The following is a 19,895-nucleotide window of genomic DNA, read 5'->3' on the forward strand; positions in this document are numbered from 1 at the left end:
TAGAGCTAACACACACACACACACACACACACACACACACACAGACTGGTAGAAAATGTAAGCCACAGAAAGGCCATGGCCAAGAATCAAATACAATTTCTTGTGCTATGAGGCAACAGTGCGAACACTAAGCCACTGTGCTGTGCCACTGCCGGGAAATTCATTACTGATTTATGCCAACACGTACAAATTACACATGTAGAGCACAGCTTCAGTCGAACAGTCAAATTCATTCATCCACTGTGCTGAAGGTGAGAACACCAATGCACATTTTCAAATACAAATAGAATGCCTAGACCGAATGGGGGAAAAAAAAAGAAAAATGAAAGTGAAGCCAAAGATTTGGTGCCAAATGTGGATATGCTTTTCCAAGGTGCAAGATGTAATGAAGAAACATGTTTAATGCATACGTGCATAATACTAAATGAACACACTAATTCACTTCAGTGTGTTTGATGTGAATGTTTCTCAGTGGATGAAGGTGCAGTGACTGCTACCAAACCGGCTGCTGGAGGGAAATATAAAGGCAACTGTGATGAATGAGCCGACTGCAGTTTACAACATGTAAACATGCATTGCCCACTTGCCGTATCTCCAATCCATTAGCTATCATCCGACTCTGCGTTAAAGCTGTTTGTTTGTTTTGTTCCCCTCTCCCCCATTTTGTGCCCCTGCCTGCCTGCAACCCTCCAAGAATCACTACCTTTTCCGTTTTCCAATTTCAGCTGCTTCCTCTGGAGCGAGGTTTGATGAATGTCGCTCACATTAGGGTGACCTCTGAGATAACCCCGCCTTTCTTTCCCAAGAAAATTCATCAGGCAGAGTCGGCCAGCCCCAGGGATGCGTGATTCAGCACTCAAGGTGAGTGCTTGTCACAGAGGCCTCGGATGGCCAGCTATAGGTGAGGAGTGAGAAGGACAGAGATGTGCTGTTTTTGGAGCTTATAGCCTTACAGACTGAACTGGGGCATGGATGCTTTGTACATATACATCAGTACTAACCTCCCAAGCCTAAAAACTGAAATCTTAAAGCTGCACTAATCAATATTTTATATTAACAATCAAAAAAAAAAAGATTACATGTATTGTACATGTCTTGTAAAAGGTGTTGCCTGTAGAAACAAGCCCACAGAGAATTATGTGACTCTGCAGTTTCCCACAGCTCTATAAGGCATTTTATTGTCTTTCGCCTCTTTGCTTTGGTTGTACGGCCCACAGCTGTACTGTTTTGGTTCAGTCTTACCACTCTCATCAGTGTTGTTGCCAGCTGCAGCAGGCAGCTGTTTTCCACCAAAAAAGCTCTGATAAACTAACTGTATACTCACCCAGAATCAAATGGCTGACATACAAAGTTAACAACCGGTAAACATAATGGAAGATTTAGCAGCTATAGTCAGATATTTGCCTGAGGAGTTGATGGTGACTAAATCAGCTAAAAGGAGAAAGAATATTGAAAATACATTTGCTTTGCAACTCTAAATGAATGATAATGTTGCCCTGCATGTGTAAATAGGTCACAATTTGCTAATGTGTTCACCACATACACTTTATAAATTGAAAATATATTAAGGTTGTGTTTATAGTTTGTTTTGCTATTATTTTAAGTGGCTAAAATGATCAGTTAATGTAGGTTTGAATTACCCAAAAGGGCCACATAACTGAGAAAACTGGTTAACAATGCCAATTTTCATTTCTGTCTTTATAGTCAGTCAACTTTAAGCAAACAGGCACCGGCAATGCTGACATGCATCCGAGCAGATGGAGTATTTTGTTAATCCGAAACCAGATTTTTGACTTTTATGAATCTTTGGGGGATGCGTGGAGCGGTTTGTAAGGGTGTAAAGGTGGTTAAAATGCATGTACAGGATCTCAATTTTGTAATGCCTGCTGCTAGCACTGTAGCTTTTGTGTAGTTAGTTTTGGTGTTGCTGTGTGTGTGGGATGGTGTGCATGTGGGTAGGTGTGCGAGCTGTGAATGGTTTTTAAGTTGCTTTAAGTCATTATTCTTGTTTGTTGCCATCAGTTGAAGAATGTTCAAAAAACCTGTCCCTTGGCCTTTACTGGACTGAGATCTGGAGTCTAAGCAGCCATTTTCTAGCACTCTTATTACTCTGTTGGCAGAAAAATAAACAAAAACTCAGTAAAGTAAAGATTGATATGCTGTCTTGAAACAGTGCAAATGAATGCCAGAAACATTCAGTCATGGCCGTACACAAGATATAAATCAGTGATCTGCATTTTTGACACATGACATGACAGATGCATGTACTTGTTGTTTTTTTGCACATCTCATATGTCAGTCTTCCCATCTGCTTGGTCTGTAAACATGATTCATCAGCTCGGGAAAAAAAAAAAAAAATTCAGAGATAACTGGAGACCTGGGTGAAAAAGCTGAATTTGAATCCATCCTACGCCATGAAATCCCCTGAGATCTAAGCAAAATAAGATACAGAATGTCAGCTGATTGTCACAGGCATAATTAAAATAATAAAATAGTGCACAGCACAGTTTCTGCTCCAGCCATAGAGGGCCAGAATAACTGACTGACTGACTTCACACCTCAGCTCTATGAGAGGGTTACTTGGAACAGCAAAACCACAGGTGGGAGCAGTGACACCACTAACACAGACATTGACTTGTGTGACACACCAGCAATAAAATCAGCAACCACCTCATCACCTTAGTGGTTCAATCCTTTCCGAAATCCATTGAATCCATTTGAACCCAGGGAGCAATCCAAGACTTCAGCCATGATGTGTTTATGGTGAACCCAAAGTCCAAGTGGCCAAATGAGCTTGTAAAGGAGAGGAAAAAAAACATATATATACACACACATATATATATATATATATATATATATATATTTCATAACAACCTGGCATTAATGATGTGGTGATAATTTAATAACTGTCATTTTTGATAATTCATATAGCTTAAATAATGCTCTAAGAACCAAATAAAATGATTATCAAAACAGGAGTTTATCAAAGCCATACTTGCAAACAAAAAACATTTCATCTTAGACAGTAATATTGGTGTCACTCTCAAGGGCCCACATCATATCTTTAGGCATCCCACGTCTGTTGGAGAAATTGTAGAGAATGCAGCATGTCTTCACAGATTTGCATTTATTCTGGTTTTTATACCGCACTATACAAGTGTGACTGAAGCAAATGAATAGCATTGTGAGGACACCAATTGTGTACTGAGTCACATCACTGGTGCTGATGTGCGAGCATCAGCTTCTCTGGCTAGCTGTTGGATTGTTCATGACAGATCCAGGGTGCAGTGGATGAACACTGCTGGATTACACACAACAAAAACATTGTGACGACTTTTTAAGCTCTGTCACCTGATTAAAAAAATATGCACCAAGTGCAACATTTCTGTTGAGTATAATCCAATAGACATGCTGCTCTTTAAGAAAAAATATTCTTGGGATACTAATCCTCTGTGTTTGTGTTTTTGGTATAAATTGAAGATTCATGCCATAAACAGTGTGACAGCAATAACTAGAACGCAGTTGGCTATGTCCAAAAGTCTTTACTGTATTGAATGGCTTTTTTTAATTGAATATTGAATGACGCCGTTAGCTGAGGGCAAATGAATATATTCTGCTAGTGATGCTGTGAGAGTGCATCCATACACAGGATACAACAGAATGCAGATTGTGATAGCAGAGCTGAATCTGTTGAAACTATCCAGATGCGAGAGAGTGTAATGTTGCAAAAAAGAAACTGTCTGTTGCTGGGTTGGAATAGAAATAATGTGTGGGAGGATTGATTTTTGTCTTTTATTCATTCCAAAGGAGTAATTATGCAGTTACTGCCTCAATTATTTCAAGAACTCATACTCATATTACAATTTTTACAGACCCCTTCACATTTACACCTGCTGTTTAGAAGCAGATTTCATAAAAAAAACAACCCCAAATAATTGTATGAACTGTAGTAAAAACTGAATATATAATCAACTCCGCATATGACTTATCCACACATCATTTGTGCAGCCTACCTGTTAAATGCATGTATTGAAAGGAAACTGAACATCCCGCTGGTGTTGGGGTCCTTGGAATGACACTGCTCCCTGCAATGAATGGCATAGATGGTCCAAAAGAAATAATAGGTCAACAAGATTAAGAGTCTACATCCAGCAGCCTGCCACTGGCTCTGTGAACTGAACTTAGGAACCGCAGTGCTTTGACCTAATACTAACATCAGCACTGTAATGTTTTCACAGTGATGTTAAGCCAGTATAATGTTTACCATCAATGTCTTGGTTTAGTGTGCTACAATACAAAGATTTGATGATCAGAACTGGACACAAAGTTCATCTAAGAATACCAAAGTATCAGACAAATTCTACCTGGCGATGGTTCTTATTTAAAAGTTAAGGGATCACTGAAAGTTATTAGAACTTATCTTGAGGGGGACATGCATTTGTGTACCAAATTTCATGGCAATCTTTCCCAACAGTCGTTGAGACATTTCACTCGAATCCATAAATGTCAACTTCATGGTGGTATTAAAAGTCACAGGCTCACCAAAGGCATTAGGATTCATCTTCTGGGCACCTTGGATATCTGTATCAGATTTTATGGTAATCCATCAAATAGTTGTTGTTAGCTCGCATTTCTCAAAACAGGATTTGTGTAAAATAACTATTGCACCATCATTAGCCTGCTGCCTGAGTGCAGTTAGTAGTTAGTTAGTGCAATAGTTTTATGGTTCTGTATATGTTTTTCTCACATCTCTTTCTGCCTTTGATGTCCTTACATTATATGCAAATGCATTACATTTGCAACTTCACAGTTTGTATTGATGGAATAACATGTCATCTGATATAATGTTTTGATCCACAAATGCCTTTTATTAGATTAAATTAAGGTGAGGAAATTAATTTACTTGATGTCTCTCCTTTGGAAGACTGGAGGTATAGAGAAAATGGTGAATTTACAGTGGTCAGGTATGAAATGAAGGGTGTCCTAGTCTCTCAGTGGTTACTCTCCTGTGCCTCACTACTCTAAATGTTTTGGAAATGTTAAACTGCTTCAGAAAAGAATGAGTTGGATTATTTATTTTGCTTTCTCATGACCTTCTGACTTCTGAAGGAGCCATGTAATTGGTAAAGCTGAATACCCCAGAGCTAAATTGAACAGATATATGTAAAAGTCATTACACTGCATTTAACTCTTAGTCTTAAATGATAAACACCAATTCTATTTTTTTTTTACCACCATTTAACACCCTTGAAAAGTCTAAATTCAGTTTTGTGTTTGCCACAAGACAAAGCTAATGCTCTCTGCTCTACTGCTGCTTTGCCTTAGTCATAGATGGACATTGTCCTTAAAAAAGTCCAATGAAATGTCCCATCTTGCTCATATACACATACACATAGACATATGCACAGCTCATTCTTGTGTGTATCACACATGACTCACTCAAAAGGAACTGGCTACCTCACTGCACTCTTTTGAGCTTTTCCCAAGTGTGTGGCCAGTAGTTACAGCAAATCTTTTGTCCCTGCAGCTACTGAATTGTTAAATATATTTTTCACATGAACTTCTGAGCTGCCCACGTAACTAGATGATGTTGCAGTAATATTCAAGTGCGAAGACACTCATGACACTCTTGTGAATTTTTCCCGTAAATTTTCAGTTCGGTACCATAATGTGTCATGATGACATTCAATCTACGCTATAGTGTTGGTAGCCACTATGTCCCATCTTTAATGGAGAGCGTTTGAATGCATGTCAGTTTATATAATCTCCCTTGGTGAGAGGAGTTTGATCTGACTTCAACTATTTAGTTCTTAGGGTTGTATTTTCATGCTTTTTTTTCTCTTTTTGTATTTTTTTTTAATAAGATAACTGGCAGTTAAATTGGTCCTGATGAAGGTCACTGTCTGACAGAAGCAATGACATATACGGCAGAGAAAAGTGTGTGGGAGCATCTTTTAAAAGTTAACTTCAAATCTTTCAAACATGCAGCTCTGGAACAAAGGATTATACTTCTCTGTGCTGAATCTTGACCCCAAGAATCTGTAAAAAACCTCTCACATAACTCAAATACACAGAGAGCATGGGAATTCAACAACAGTTTTCAATGTAGGGAGTATCAACAGGACCAGTACTATCAAATACTGTACATTATATTGTTTATATTTGCTTTACTCTATTCTATATATAAACTTTGACCTCAGTCAGGGAAGTTTACAATAAGCTCTTTCCTTGCTCAACCTATGTACAGTATTCAACATAACTGAAATCAATCTCTGCAGAAGAACGCTTGCACAGTAGTTTAGTCCCTCAGAGCTTATTTATCCGTAAAGTTCATTAGCATTAAGATTAGCGCAAGGCAACAGGCCCCAAGAATGCATGCAGTGTCAGAGGTCTGTTTTATGGTTTACTAGGATGTTTCTGTTTCTTTAAATAGCTCGATAAAAATAATCAATTTGAATGTATGGCCAGAATTGAATAGGTTTATTTTATTATTTTAAGGCAAAAAGCAGCGGTTACTAGTCTTCAAGGCAATGGAAGCATTTGTGCTCGTATTCAATCTCCCCCTCAGATTTTCACTTGAAGCATTATGAATGTTGTTTTCAAAGTGTTTCTAATCACACAGATTTGATCCTGTGCTGCAGGATCAAGTCAGCCACGGTTATGCATGTGATGATATGCTTGAATAGAAAGAAACTCACCCACTCACCATCAGCTAGTACACACTGGGTCAGTCCAATTGAGAATGAAAATGAATAGTCCAAGAGGTGAATGGAAATTTTATTATAGAAAAACAGTACAATCTTTCACATTCTAGGCAGTAGCATATAATAACTGGATGGAAAAATGTGTAGATATGAATTATGAAGCCTGATAGCAGGCTGTTGATTATTGAAGAAGGAAGAAATTTATGCCTCCATCTCTGAATGTTTAAATTTTAGCTCACTTTTTACACATGATGTCATTTTACTTATGATGATTGAGGGTGAAAAAAGTTGTTTTTTTCCCCTCCCTGTTATTTTTGCTCTTTCTTAAGTTTAAATATGTTGTTTTTCAACCCAGGCCTTGGCAGAGAAAGCACCAGTCTGCTCCTCATGTGTTTTTCACCTCCTCCTCATCCATCATTTTCATATATAAGTCCAGCCCATTATTTGTGGAAAAGAATTTGATATGAGACACTGGGCAAATCCAGTACACTGTGAGACATATGGAACCCCCTTCCTTGACTATCTGGATGGCTGAAATGCAGACACTTTTTTTTACTTATGTATTTAACTGAAAAGGCCACCACCAGAAAATGTACCATGGCCATGTGTATGGGCATCCTTATAACGTTTAAACACTTAGGCTCTGCTACGTTATGTAGGTGAACACCTATTACTGTTGGCAGGACTGCAGTATCTGATGGGTGCACTGCTGAGGCATTTCATAGAGACAATAATGGGCCTTCATGTACATTGTCATGGAAAATGAGAATGCATAACTCTCAACTGTGTTCTTTTCTGGTTGCATGCACCGCTGGACGTGTAGATGAGAAATTACGGTGAGGCTGTGTTCTTGATTTGGTTTACTTGTTAAGATATTGAAATGCCATAGAGGAAATACTATAAAAAGAATGTAATGTTTTTGTTTATAAAAAATCAAAGTCAAGTGAAAAATGCCATTCTTTTTTTTTTCTCAGAGCCTCTTGCATTCCTCATCCCTGAGTGTTGAAAAGCGAGTCACTAAGAAAGAGAAAGATTCATAAATGAAAACAGAGATGAAAAGCTTTTAAATCATCGTAATTAGAAAGACTATCTTACATAACTTATTCAACATGAGCAGCAGAAAAAAAAGAACTCAGCAAAATATTTACTTTCATAAATACTGTAATATTTTGTAATTTTCTGCCCAGTCTACACTTTTAAGAGACCAGGTAAGTCAAAGCAATACTAGTAATAATTGCATTGTTATTATAATTATTATTATTACTACTACTACTTTTACTACTAGAAGAAGAACAGGAAAAAGAAGTATGACAATGATTTAAAAACATTATAAATAATTTAAATTGATATGAAAAATTAAGAATAGCTATATACTGTGAAGAATTGATAGGAACTGTTTATATTTTACTGATTATATATAACTGAATGATAATTGCATGATTGAAAACTTTTGAATAAAAGATAACGTCACTGACCCAGATAGATCACCACACAAACCCACACACAAGCAAACAGTTTTTAGGGACACTTTTGAAAGTTTACCACCACATAAACCGTCCAATAGCTCCTTTTCAAATGCTGCTATCAAACATTTTGGGATATCCGCACTTACTTAATGTCTGTGCTCTTACTTGCCCCTGGATAATCCCATGTCAAGGGAGGTTTTAAAAAAGTGTGTATCAGTTTCACTAAGCTGTTGAAACAGTATTGTGTGCCTATGACTTCCTGTCAGCAGTGTTTTTTTGTCAGCGCACTGCCGTCAGGAAAAGCTTGTTTCATATGTCATTCACCCCGGCCATCTCATGCTGTGCTGTGCATGTGCCAAGTTAGTCGTGTTAGAGACTGCTAAAGATGCTGAGAGAAAAGTCTTGGTAGCATATACAGCCATTTTAACATAGACATCCTGATTGAGAAGTTTTGCTGATTAAAAAACAAACATACAAAAATAAAATAAATAAAAAAAAAACTATAAAAAGAAGTGCAGAAGTTGATAATTCAGGGATCCAAGATCCATAAACAGCTCTTCTACTGTATTACTAATGAGGATAGGTTGTATTCATGCAGACAGAGGTGGTCTCCTCACTAATGCATTTATTTCTAGTGAAAAATGCAAGTGCTGGAAAAGTATTTATTAAAAAGAAATATAAATAAACCAATGCTGTTAATAATACCAAACAGTGCTACCACAGTTTACAGGTACATAAATACCTCACAGGTCTGATAAATCCTGAAACATTATTTATTCATTTGGTAAGTGGCTCTTCCACAGCTCTCATCCAAAACTTTACCTCATTATTTACAAAAGCACAATGTAGACAATACATACACAAACTAATACTTAGGATAGTAGGATTACTCTTGAGCGTGTAAAGTGACGACAGATAAGATTACTTCTACCAAACTGTACATTGTCTGTGTTGTTTTGGCACATAACAATACAATTATCATGCAGGAACTGGTCTCAATAGATAACTAAGTAAATAAAATATATCCATACTGTATCTACTATGAGGCTTCCGTGTTCTATTCACCTACAGTTACTTATTTATTTATACCCTTCTTAAAAATCCAGTGACAGAAAGACAATTTTATTTGACTTTTGGGAGAAACATTACTAGCCTTTAAATGTTTGTGAGACATTCCAGAAAAGGGTTTTAACTCCTCACCTTGCTATAGTGATGTAGTGAAGGGTACTCTAGGGTGTAAGTACACCGTGACACCGGTGTTGGGTGTGGTTAGAGGTACAACAGAGCACATGTATGACCAAGCCCAACCCCAACCATCTATGATGCTGGCTGTGGCCGCAATTGAAACGCGCTTGAAACTTTCAACAGCAGTGAAAAATTGATCGAGATTATTGTTAATTTACTGTTCAAGGGCATATGGCGTTAACAGCCCTAAATTTCTTAATGTAATATGTTGTCTGTTGTTACTTTACATGCATTTTCTGGATTATTAATTTACTGCACAATAGCAACATAACAATATGCCTTAAAATGAAGACAGGTTTCATGTAGTTGGAGCAAAGTTTTGCTGAAAATGCCCAAATAAAATGTAGGCGTTGCCCCTTTAGGTCAATATCCGTGCCAAGCAGACAAATGTTATAGCATCCCCTTTAGGCAATTGGTTAGATTTTCTAAAAACATGAGGGATAAAACATAATTTCCTTCAATCACATGGACTTCCAAAATCCAATATATAGGTACAACGATCAGCCACAACATTAAAACCAGTGACTGGTTTTAATGTGATTGGTGGTGATTGGTATATAGTGGAAGTGGATTGCATAAGGGGTAGAGACCACATGATGGTTGAGCCAGTTCCATTTCCTTGAGTTCATGCCAAGGAGAAACAATATGGCTGACATGGCATGAAGCAAATATGGAGAAATACCGACAAACAGTTTGAATTGGTGAAAGTTTTGTGCATGTGTTTGTCTGTGTCTATGTGTGTCGAGTTTTGCGGGTGGGCAAGCCCACGCAGAGAAGTCACGTTTTCATCTGTCGATATGGGTACGTGCTAGTGTGAATACATACAGTATATTGTCTCCATCTGTGTATTGCTCCTGAAAAAAGGCTCATTAGGTCTCCATCTGCTGGATCCAGTAAATGCTACAACCCAAGCTGCTGCAAGGCCAATTGAGCAGTAAAATTATGGAGACTTTTTGGGAATTCATTATCAGCAGATTCGCTCTAAATCAGTCCCTCATCCTCATTCTAGTTTTTTTTCCACTTGCTTTATTCTCATCATCTGAAAACACAAACTTTAATGAGATGTCACCTTGTTCATGTGAAAATATATCCATTTTATTCAGAACACCTTTGTTTTCCTTTTTTTTCTGCAGGACAGCAGGTAGTTCTCTTATCTGTAGCAGTTTTAATTTACCCAAAGGAGAGAAGAAGACAGATTAGCGGAGACACAAAAGAGGCCTCGCAGGTAGCCACTACATTCTCATCTCATGTTACAGATTGCCCTCCACAGGATACAGTGAGGCTTGAAAAGGCACAGCATTCACTACTGTACCATCATACAGTGCTAAAAAATTACACTTGATTCAAGATAGTGGAATACATCAGGGGGCATAGGGCATAGGCACCCGACACTCTCTGGAAACACAGATTCTCATTACATGGCTTTTCGTAAAAGACCAGATGGGAGGGCAAAAGTGTAATCCATGGTTAATACTAAACAAAGGCAGACTGTCTAGGGGACATTTTCGCAGCCGAGCAGAAGCTTAGATGCTAATGTAATGCTAATTTAAAGAAGCCTTCATTACAGTATTATTAGTTGTTAAGTTCGGGATATGAAGTGCAAAGAGACACAAACTGTAGATGGATAAAGAAAAGTCTATGAATCAAGATGCATTGAATTGAGTTCATCTGCTGCCATTCAAAGCTTACAACAGCAAGTGCCTATTCCAAACATAGTGCTATTTTTCTTTCCTACCCAGTAAATAAATATAATAAATTGCACATCAAATACAAAAAAAATATGACCACAAAAGGAATATATCCCCTTTTGAGGAAAAGGGATGGAGTGATGATTTTTGTTATAGACAATTGTCAGAATGTTATTGTCTAGTATAGTATGTATGTTCTGCAATGGTCATGATAAAGAAAATATACAACACAATGTCAGTAATTGGATATATGGAATTTGAAATAATTTGAATATGTTGAAGGTGAACAATCCATTTATGTATCCATTTTCTCTGGATCCAAGCAGCAGTGAGTGCAGGCAAAGCAAGGTACCCCAGACGTTCCTCTCCCCAAAGACATCCTTCAGCTCATCCAAGGTGATCCTAGGCCAGATGGGATATGTAATCCCTCTAGTGCCTGGATCCGGGTCTGCCTTGGGGTCTCCTCCCTGGAGGACTTACCCAGAAAACCTCTATAAGTAGTCTTCCTTACTGTAGATGCCCAAGTGGCTAGAAGCAGTTCTACTCCAAGCTTTGTCTGGATGTCTCAGTCCCTTACCCTTTCTTGCCATTTGTACGTGCATATCAAAGCTCATGATCATAGATGAGGGTTGGAGCATAGATGGACTGATGAATCAACAGTCTGGTACAACACCTCCTGGTGCACACAGCTCAGCCTGTTGTTTCCATCTTGCCATCACTCTTGAACTCTTGACGAACTTCTCCACGGGAGGACTGACGTCCAACCTGAAGTCAGGGTTCCGACGGGTCCTGGATATCCTTCAAAGTTTGTGAATTTGAGAAAAAATCAAGGCCTTGAAAGGTTCTGAAAATAGACATAAGTAAACGTGGGTAATTTATTTAAGTGCTTAAATTTATATATTCTGCATGCGTGCAAGACACCACATAGTCTGCCATCACTGTACCACAGCACTGTTGAGAATTGTTCACATGCTCAATCAAGCGTCTTTTTCTTTTTTAATTGTTGTCTGTGAAGGTCTGTGCAGCCTGCTAGTTCTCATTCTCATAGTTCTCATTATAAAAATACTTGTTGTTTTACTTGTGTGTTGTAACAGTAGTCAGTTGTTAGTTTTTGAGTCTTTGAATTTGAGTGAATTGGGCCTGGGCCTCCCTTGAAAAGTCCTTGAATTTGATGTTTAAGACATTGTTGGAATCCTTTGAAGTGAGTAACCCACCGTTACCGCAAGATGTGTAGGATGGCCTCACACTGAAAGTATAACAAGCGGCCATTTGGGTTTGGATATGCCACCTCTAGTCTCAAATACACCGGCATATACTGTCAGATCCATTGTTCAATATGCAGGTGGTTCATAGTTCACAGTGATGGTTAGATAGGTGCGAAGACATCTTAAGTGTGTCTAGTGTCTCAGTGGGAGAATGCCAGCTTTTAAATTGACCTTGTCAAATAGGATAATGTCACACCCTGTTCTTGGGATTAATACTGAGGACTTGCTGAGCACCACAGCATGAAACCCCACTGTCCAACTGAGTGACCTAAAAGAATCACAGGTATTAGATCTCTGCATCAAGTGGGTTTTCATGAACACTGAGGTTTTTGATGGTGTTGTAACTGACAGACCAGCCAACAGTGACAGCTGGGTGTACATAAAAAAGATGAAAACCACTAATTAAATAACATAGTTAATTAAAGTTGTAGATATAGATTATCCTCAGTTCTGCTTTAGAAAATTTCTTTCTTTTTTTTAAATACTTAGAAATTGAAATTAATGTATCTTACATTTTTTTTCCATCTAGATTGCCCCTTCTTAGTTTCTGTCTTAGTTGTATTTTGTGAAGAATAGCTCCTGCACAGCATGTTAGTATTGTAGACAGGGGGGGTACAACATTATCTGCTGTACTAAACAGATGCTCAGAGGACATGGATTTTTAATTCACTCCCAGCTGTGTATCAGCAGAACAGCAGCAGAACTGCTGGGATAAAAAAGTGAAAAATCAGCCCTAGGAATGCTAAATTGGTGATCAAAATAATTAGTCTAACAGTCTTAACCAAATGCATGTCTCTCTGTGAATTGCAGCCCACTGTGTGACAGGCAATAACAACAGAAATGGGCTGACAAGTAAAAGGCCAAAATTTATGAAATTCAAGAGTTTGTACATAAGACTCAACATCAGCTGTTAAAAGGTTTTTTTCAGGGATTTTACTGTGACTGTGTTGAGTTAGAGAAGATGAGCTGCCCTAAACACTAACCAAAGATTTTGTACATATCTCCACTTTTCTGTGGTGTCAGTATTTTGACTTCTTGACAGCACAAAAGCTGGTTGATAATTTAGGCCAGTCCTCAGAGTCACTGTTCAAGCACCTTTGCCCAGTGATGACAAAGTATTCTTACTCAATGCTTTTTAATATTTATGTAGACAGCATGGGCTCAACATTAATTGTGCAATTGCAGTGAAACATGCAAAATCGTCATCTTTGAGACATCATTGACAAACATCTATTAGAGCAATAAAACCCACAACAAGCACATTAGCAAAGATGAAATTTAACTCAGAAGAGATTAATAGTTAGCTTACTGACATTACTAAATAATTTTTTCTTTTTTTTTGAGGGGGGGGGGGGGTTTTTATTCTTCATTAAATATACAGTTGTGCACTGTTACCTCAAGCAAAAAAAGAAGAAAAAAGCTCACATGAACACAACAAATTTTGAAATTCAGAACAAGTTTGAGCAGAAGTATTAATTCTTAAGTGTTTATTGCCATTGAGGACCGAAATAAACAAGTTATCAAAAGCCTGTAGATGGAGACAAGATTTTAACAATCGCCACTTTTATTGTGTTGCTGGGGGTTAAAACATCAATCATTGAGATTTTATGAAATACTGTGCCGCTGGTAAATGATTAATGGTGAACCGCATTGTCTTGAAAAAGTGGAGTGGGAGTTATCCTTGCTATTGTATATTTACCTGCCGTTGTATTATTGCAAAGCCAACTATGGTTTTTCACTTAGTGTGGGTGATGATACATATATAGCATATAATAGAGCCTTTTCATCCAACCTCAGGAAATGCTCACCTTTTGATTGCCCTTCCGGTACCACTGACAAAGCATCAGACAGCTCTTTTGGAAATCTGTTGTGCAAGTCATAGACTCTAATGCTTTTTATCATGTTGAGAGTAAGCACAGTTGGAAAATGAAAGGTGCGTATATTATGTAGACCCCATTGACGCAAACGTTCTCAAGGCTAGGATGAAATAAAAACATGTGTCATGTAAATTTTGATTAAAGAAAAGCGTACTATTGAAGTTGCTAGTAGAAAAGATATTAACATTACCTCATTATCACTCATGGCTCAGGCTAGTAAACTCTGTGTTAAGTACACGTTGTTTATGTGTTGTTTCCCTTGTAAAAAAAATATTGACTAACCATATTAGCACTACTTAAAGCTAAGGTTACTTAGCACAGTTATTGCCTCTCCTGCCGTTTAAATCTTTCATGTAACGTTGATGCTGTCCTTTATGATGTCTGATTCTGTCTGTCACTGTCATGGTGGCTTAGGTTGGTGAGTCTGATGCTGTATTGGCCCATTGACTACCCAGGCTTCTGAATATGTGCAAGCTCTTGTTGTTATTTGTCCTGTATTTTCTTGCATCTTTCATCTTAAAATCACCTCTTGACCTCCTGCAGTCTCTTACATTCTTGTTTGTTTCCATTTTAAATAAAGCTCAAAGTTTTATAATGACCACAAATAGTCACGGTGAATTAAAATGGTATTTGATGCGACACGATTGATGATCATAATTACACTGAAAAATACACAGCATCAAATGTCATTTTAGAAAAAAATTGAAAAAGAGAGACCACAAAGATTTTCTTCTATTGAGAATTGTGATGCCCCTCCCCCTTCAGTAAAATTGTTGATTGGCCACAAATTGTCCGCATGATGTGCTTCCTGGCTGATTTACATCTGTCAGTCTCTTACCATCTTCCTCTTCTCACATGGCTGCCATTGCCCAGTCAGTAGTGATGCAGAGCATAGCCATCATAGTGATAAGTGCACAGCACTTTGATGGAAAGACGTGACGGCCTTATCTGGACTTTTATGTCAGTGTCATCCTCTGCTTTCATTTCATCCTTATTTGTGGATGTGCACATGAATCTATTAAATAAGCTGTTTTTTTGCATCGACATTATTTTGCCTAATATTCTAATCTGGTTAAAAATTTCTTATTTTTTTCTTCGAAAGATAATGTCAAATTGCAACAACAGTGTTATGGTTATGGTAATGCTGATTTGTTGCCATGGTGACAATACCTGCATGAATGGATGTCACTATGGAAACATATATAAGAACCTTCACTGCAGGTCTTCAGAGCAGTTCTCATTTTGTTTATTTTTGTTTAAAGTGTATGTATCTAGCAGACAATATGATTAGTGGGATTTCTGACATCTTTTTTTTTATTATTACATAAGAAATAATAATGTTTGACTATCTGATTAACAGATGGTGATACGTTGCTGTTGTTTGCAATGATTAATGTTTAGTATGGTGAAAAACAAATGTGACTAAATATGTGTGCGACATATTGTTGAAAAATATTTGAAGAAATGACAATACTGCAAGCGTAATGTGTCATTTCCAGTTGCTGGAGTTTCTGTTGTTTACATGCTAATCAGATCTGCTAGTTTCTTTAGCAGCTACTTCTCTCTCTCCTTCCCACTATCATGCTCTCTCTTGCTTGGTGTGTCTTATGTTTAGTTATTTCTCTGTCTCCTTTAGTAATAATGGTACATTTAATGAAAGTAGTTTATTTGCCATAATGGAGGTGAGGCTCAGTGAAGCGGAAGCACCACTCTGCTTCCCTGCAGCTTCCAAGCAACTGGGAAACCAGAGTGGCTGGGTGCCTGTAACAAGAAGAGTAGCCCTAAGCTACATACCATACACCATACACGGTCAAGCCATATATATTATATTGTTGCTAATCTTGCTAAGTTGGCAACCCAGCAGGCTGTAACTGCCCCTTAACAGAAACTATTTGCACCAAATCCTTTCGAAAGAGCAGCGGCCAATGGAGAAACTCTAACTCGGTCACATGGCATTAGGCTGACCAGTGGTGGAAATATGATCGATCGGTCAGTCAGTCAGTCAGTCAGTCAGGGACGTTCACCATAGGGCTGGCCCTGCTGTTGCAGCCTAGCCAAAAATGTTAAAAAAAAAAAAAAAATTATTAACAGTGATTAAAAGTCTTAATATCTGGTGCCTTGGTGACAAAGCTATTAAGTTCACTTCACTTGTCTTTTGTGCCCACTAAAAATTACAATTTCATACCATCAAATTAGTAGTAATATCAAATTTTAATAAAAAACTAAATAATAAAAAGTTACTGCAACTGTACTGTGGAAACATTGTACTGATGCCCTCCAATTACTGACTTAATTCATTGGAATTAATAGCATCATAACCTTCATACCATTTTGCCCTGTCCCCTCTGCACTCTTTTTCTTCTCAGTTTTCTCACCACATTCAATGCTGATTCAATGCTGTTTGTTTATTCTTTGCTGGCCAGCTTGGCCTGTTTATATTCACATGCAATTTTTTGCCCCAGGTTATGTCTGACTTGAGTTGAAATACATGTAGATTATATGGGGTGAGTGGGAGGGGAGGGGGTAATGCATTGTAGATCGTTAACCTGCAGTGTCAATATATTGAAAGTTCTAGTACCTGGATTGTGCAGCTCTAGTTCTTGCAGATGAAAATCGGCCTGCAGTGGAATGCACTTACCTTGGTGCTGGATTGGTTTCTAAAATGATGAACATTGACTTATTCATGGGGAACGTTTACTGTTTTGTTTTAGTGGGCTTAGCCAAAGTTCATTTAGGGCCACTACTTCATTAATTCTCCCTCTGAGCCACACATCTTGGCTCCTATCCATTAAATATATCCTTGCGTTCTTCTATTATCCTATCAATTTTAAATAAAAGAGGCAACTCTTACCTGGTTTAATTCAACCAATCAATTAAGCTTAAATCTTTCACTCCTCACTCACCCACATGGGAGCCAATTGTGGCTTTAGCATTATCAGGTTGGACTTGACATTTTTCAAAAATTACTCATTCATACAACACCCTTTCAACTTATTAATCATTCTCTTGTGTGTATTTTTCAGTGTTATGCATTAATGTCCCTATAATTAAAAATGCTCTATCTCAAAAGCCATTCCCTTACTTGGTTCTATAAGGTTGTATTCAGAACTCAGAATATATACAACAGGAACTCACTGGGTTCCTTGTTACTATGAAATACTGGAGAATGCAATATCATGATTAAAGAAACATCACAATTAATTATTTTATCAATGGCATATTTCAAAATTTTGCTTGTAACACAATGTTTTTTTTTTTTTAACAACTATAGGCCTACTTTATATTCATATACCTTTACTTTAGCAGACTGTATAAAAGCATTACAAAAGAATAGCTCTGGGAGATTATGAGTATGTCACTTTCAGATAAGACTCGCACGACAGTAAATGAATATTCTTTTTCCATCGCATTGTAATCTAAAGTTGAAAGAGAGGGATGGTCGACTTCTGAATCTGCTCAGTCTTAATTTTCTTTAGGAAACTTCAGCTGACCCCTCTTTGACCTTTAGGTGCGCAATTATTTTCTGTGCTCATATTCACCGTGTGCACACCTGATAATGTACATGAGATGACCTTGGATCCTCAGGGAGAATGAGTTTCAATACGGCTCCCTAATGATACTGCTCTCTGTATAACCATAAAATTGTAATCATCATTAATGTATTCTTGAAGGGTAAATTATTTCATTGCTGATCATTTGAACAGTATAATGAAGCAAATGTGTCCTTCCTATATGTAACTTCATGTTTGCATTCTTTTTCTGACCTGACACAGTTTCTTATATAGTGTCTAATGTAGACAACACTGTTTAAATCAAAGTCACTCAGGTAAAACATTAACATCACAGTGCTTGTAGATTGCAGTCATGGTACAAAGGCAGCAGCAACTTCAGTGAAGAACCACAAATTAGGGTCTTCTTTCCAATAAATGCTTCTAGATCAATACGTTCCATGTCACCTTATAAATAGTGTTCACATTTTGCTACTCAAACTTGCACATCTCATCTTCAAGTTGACAGCAGCTAATCTAAAAGCTTTGTTTTTCAGAGTGATCCACTGCTTATTTGAGGCAGCTTCGTATTGAATCTATCAACCTTTAAAAGTTAACAAGTTGTCTGGGGAAATGCCATTTGTACCAGTTCAATAGGAAATGTCAGACTCTGATAAAATGGTGAAGTCTCATACACATGTCAGTTGTACTTGAGGATCTCCACGGAAATAAGAGTGAATTGGAGGGCTTTGTGCCTTTGTGCCATAGATATTTAGAGGTACTCTTCTACCATTACTGGGCTTTCAGTAATAAAAATGGAGAGGGAAAATAACAATCTGAAAAAAAAGTATTATAATAACTATCTCATGTAGCTCCTAATATGCCATCGTAATGTTAATATATAAAGCTTTCCTGTACCTGACAAGGCTGACTGACATTGTCCCAAACATTCTGACTGCTTTGATGCTGTATACAGTGATTGCTCTTGTCATTCAATGATTCAAGGCCCCAGATCCCATTTCTCGTCCGTAGGGGAACTGAGCAGCAAAATCAGCAACAAAGCTTTCCTCTGAACAATGCAACAACATGTTCAGGCATGCACATATAAGTGAGATGAGTCTTTTGACGCTCTGTTGTGCATGCTCCTGAATTGGTTACTTTGGTTTCACTGGATATCTTGCACTTAGCAATACAATATACCATCACCGTTTATTCAACACATTGTAGAATATTGCATGCATACGTGAGATATGCAAGTACCATTTGAGTTTACTTATTTTAACAGTGCACTCTTGCATCATTCAGTGTGCATATTGGTGAAGTGGTGGTGACCAGCAGTCCAATAACCCTCATAAGAATCATGGGAAACAAGAATCATTGGAACCAATTTCTTTCTTCTTTCTTTTTTTTCTTGTTTGTGTGTGTGTGAGAGAGAGAGAGAGAGAGAGAGAGAGAGCTTTGTGGGTTCCAAAATGCTGGACCCACAAGATGAAATGACTGTTTAAGGGTTAGAGAGAGATGTGACACATGAGATTTTCTTGATCTAACATGGCACAGGATTATGTTTTTTTTCTTTTACTTGCGAATACAGTATTTATTCACAATAAAGCCACTAAAGATAGAAAATGAGACTATTGTTTTCTCTCCTGTGTCAGGCATTATTCAGAAACATAGAGAAACATCATTATGATAATGAGTGTATGTTGTAGTAGTTACACAAACAAGCCAAGTGCTGTGATAAAATATTCAAAGCCATGGAATGATACTTTCTTTCTGTTTTAAGTTGGGCAACAGCTGTGAATTCAATATGAGTATATAATCTGTGGGTGCAATAAAAATTTACAAGCAGCAATACTGGGGGACAATATAAAGAACTGTAATAACATACTGAGCAACTTTGATCATGATTGTACAAATCATTGTTGAGATTTGCCTCATCTCATCACAGCCTACCTATAAAATTGTCACTAGTGTCAATGACAGGGCTACAGTGATGACAAAACTATTAATTTATAAGCAAATTGTATTTTGACTAATAAGCAAGTTAGTTATTGATAACAATGCATGCATGGGCTCTCAGGTTCGAGACTGCACAATATGACGCTACACATCAGCAGGGTACTACCATAAGGCTATTCTTACATACAGTATATCAGTTAGAG

Source organism: Seriola lalandi, unplaced genomic scaffold, assembly GCF_002814215.2.
Source record: "Seriola lalandi dorsalis isolate HSWRI2012SDOR001 ecotype SW California unplaced genomic scaffold, Sedor1 jcf7180002054735, whole genome shotgun sequence".
Classification (NCBI taxonomy): Eukaryota; Metazoa; Chordata; class Actinopteri; order Carangiformes; family Carangidae; genus Seriola; species Seriola lalandi.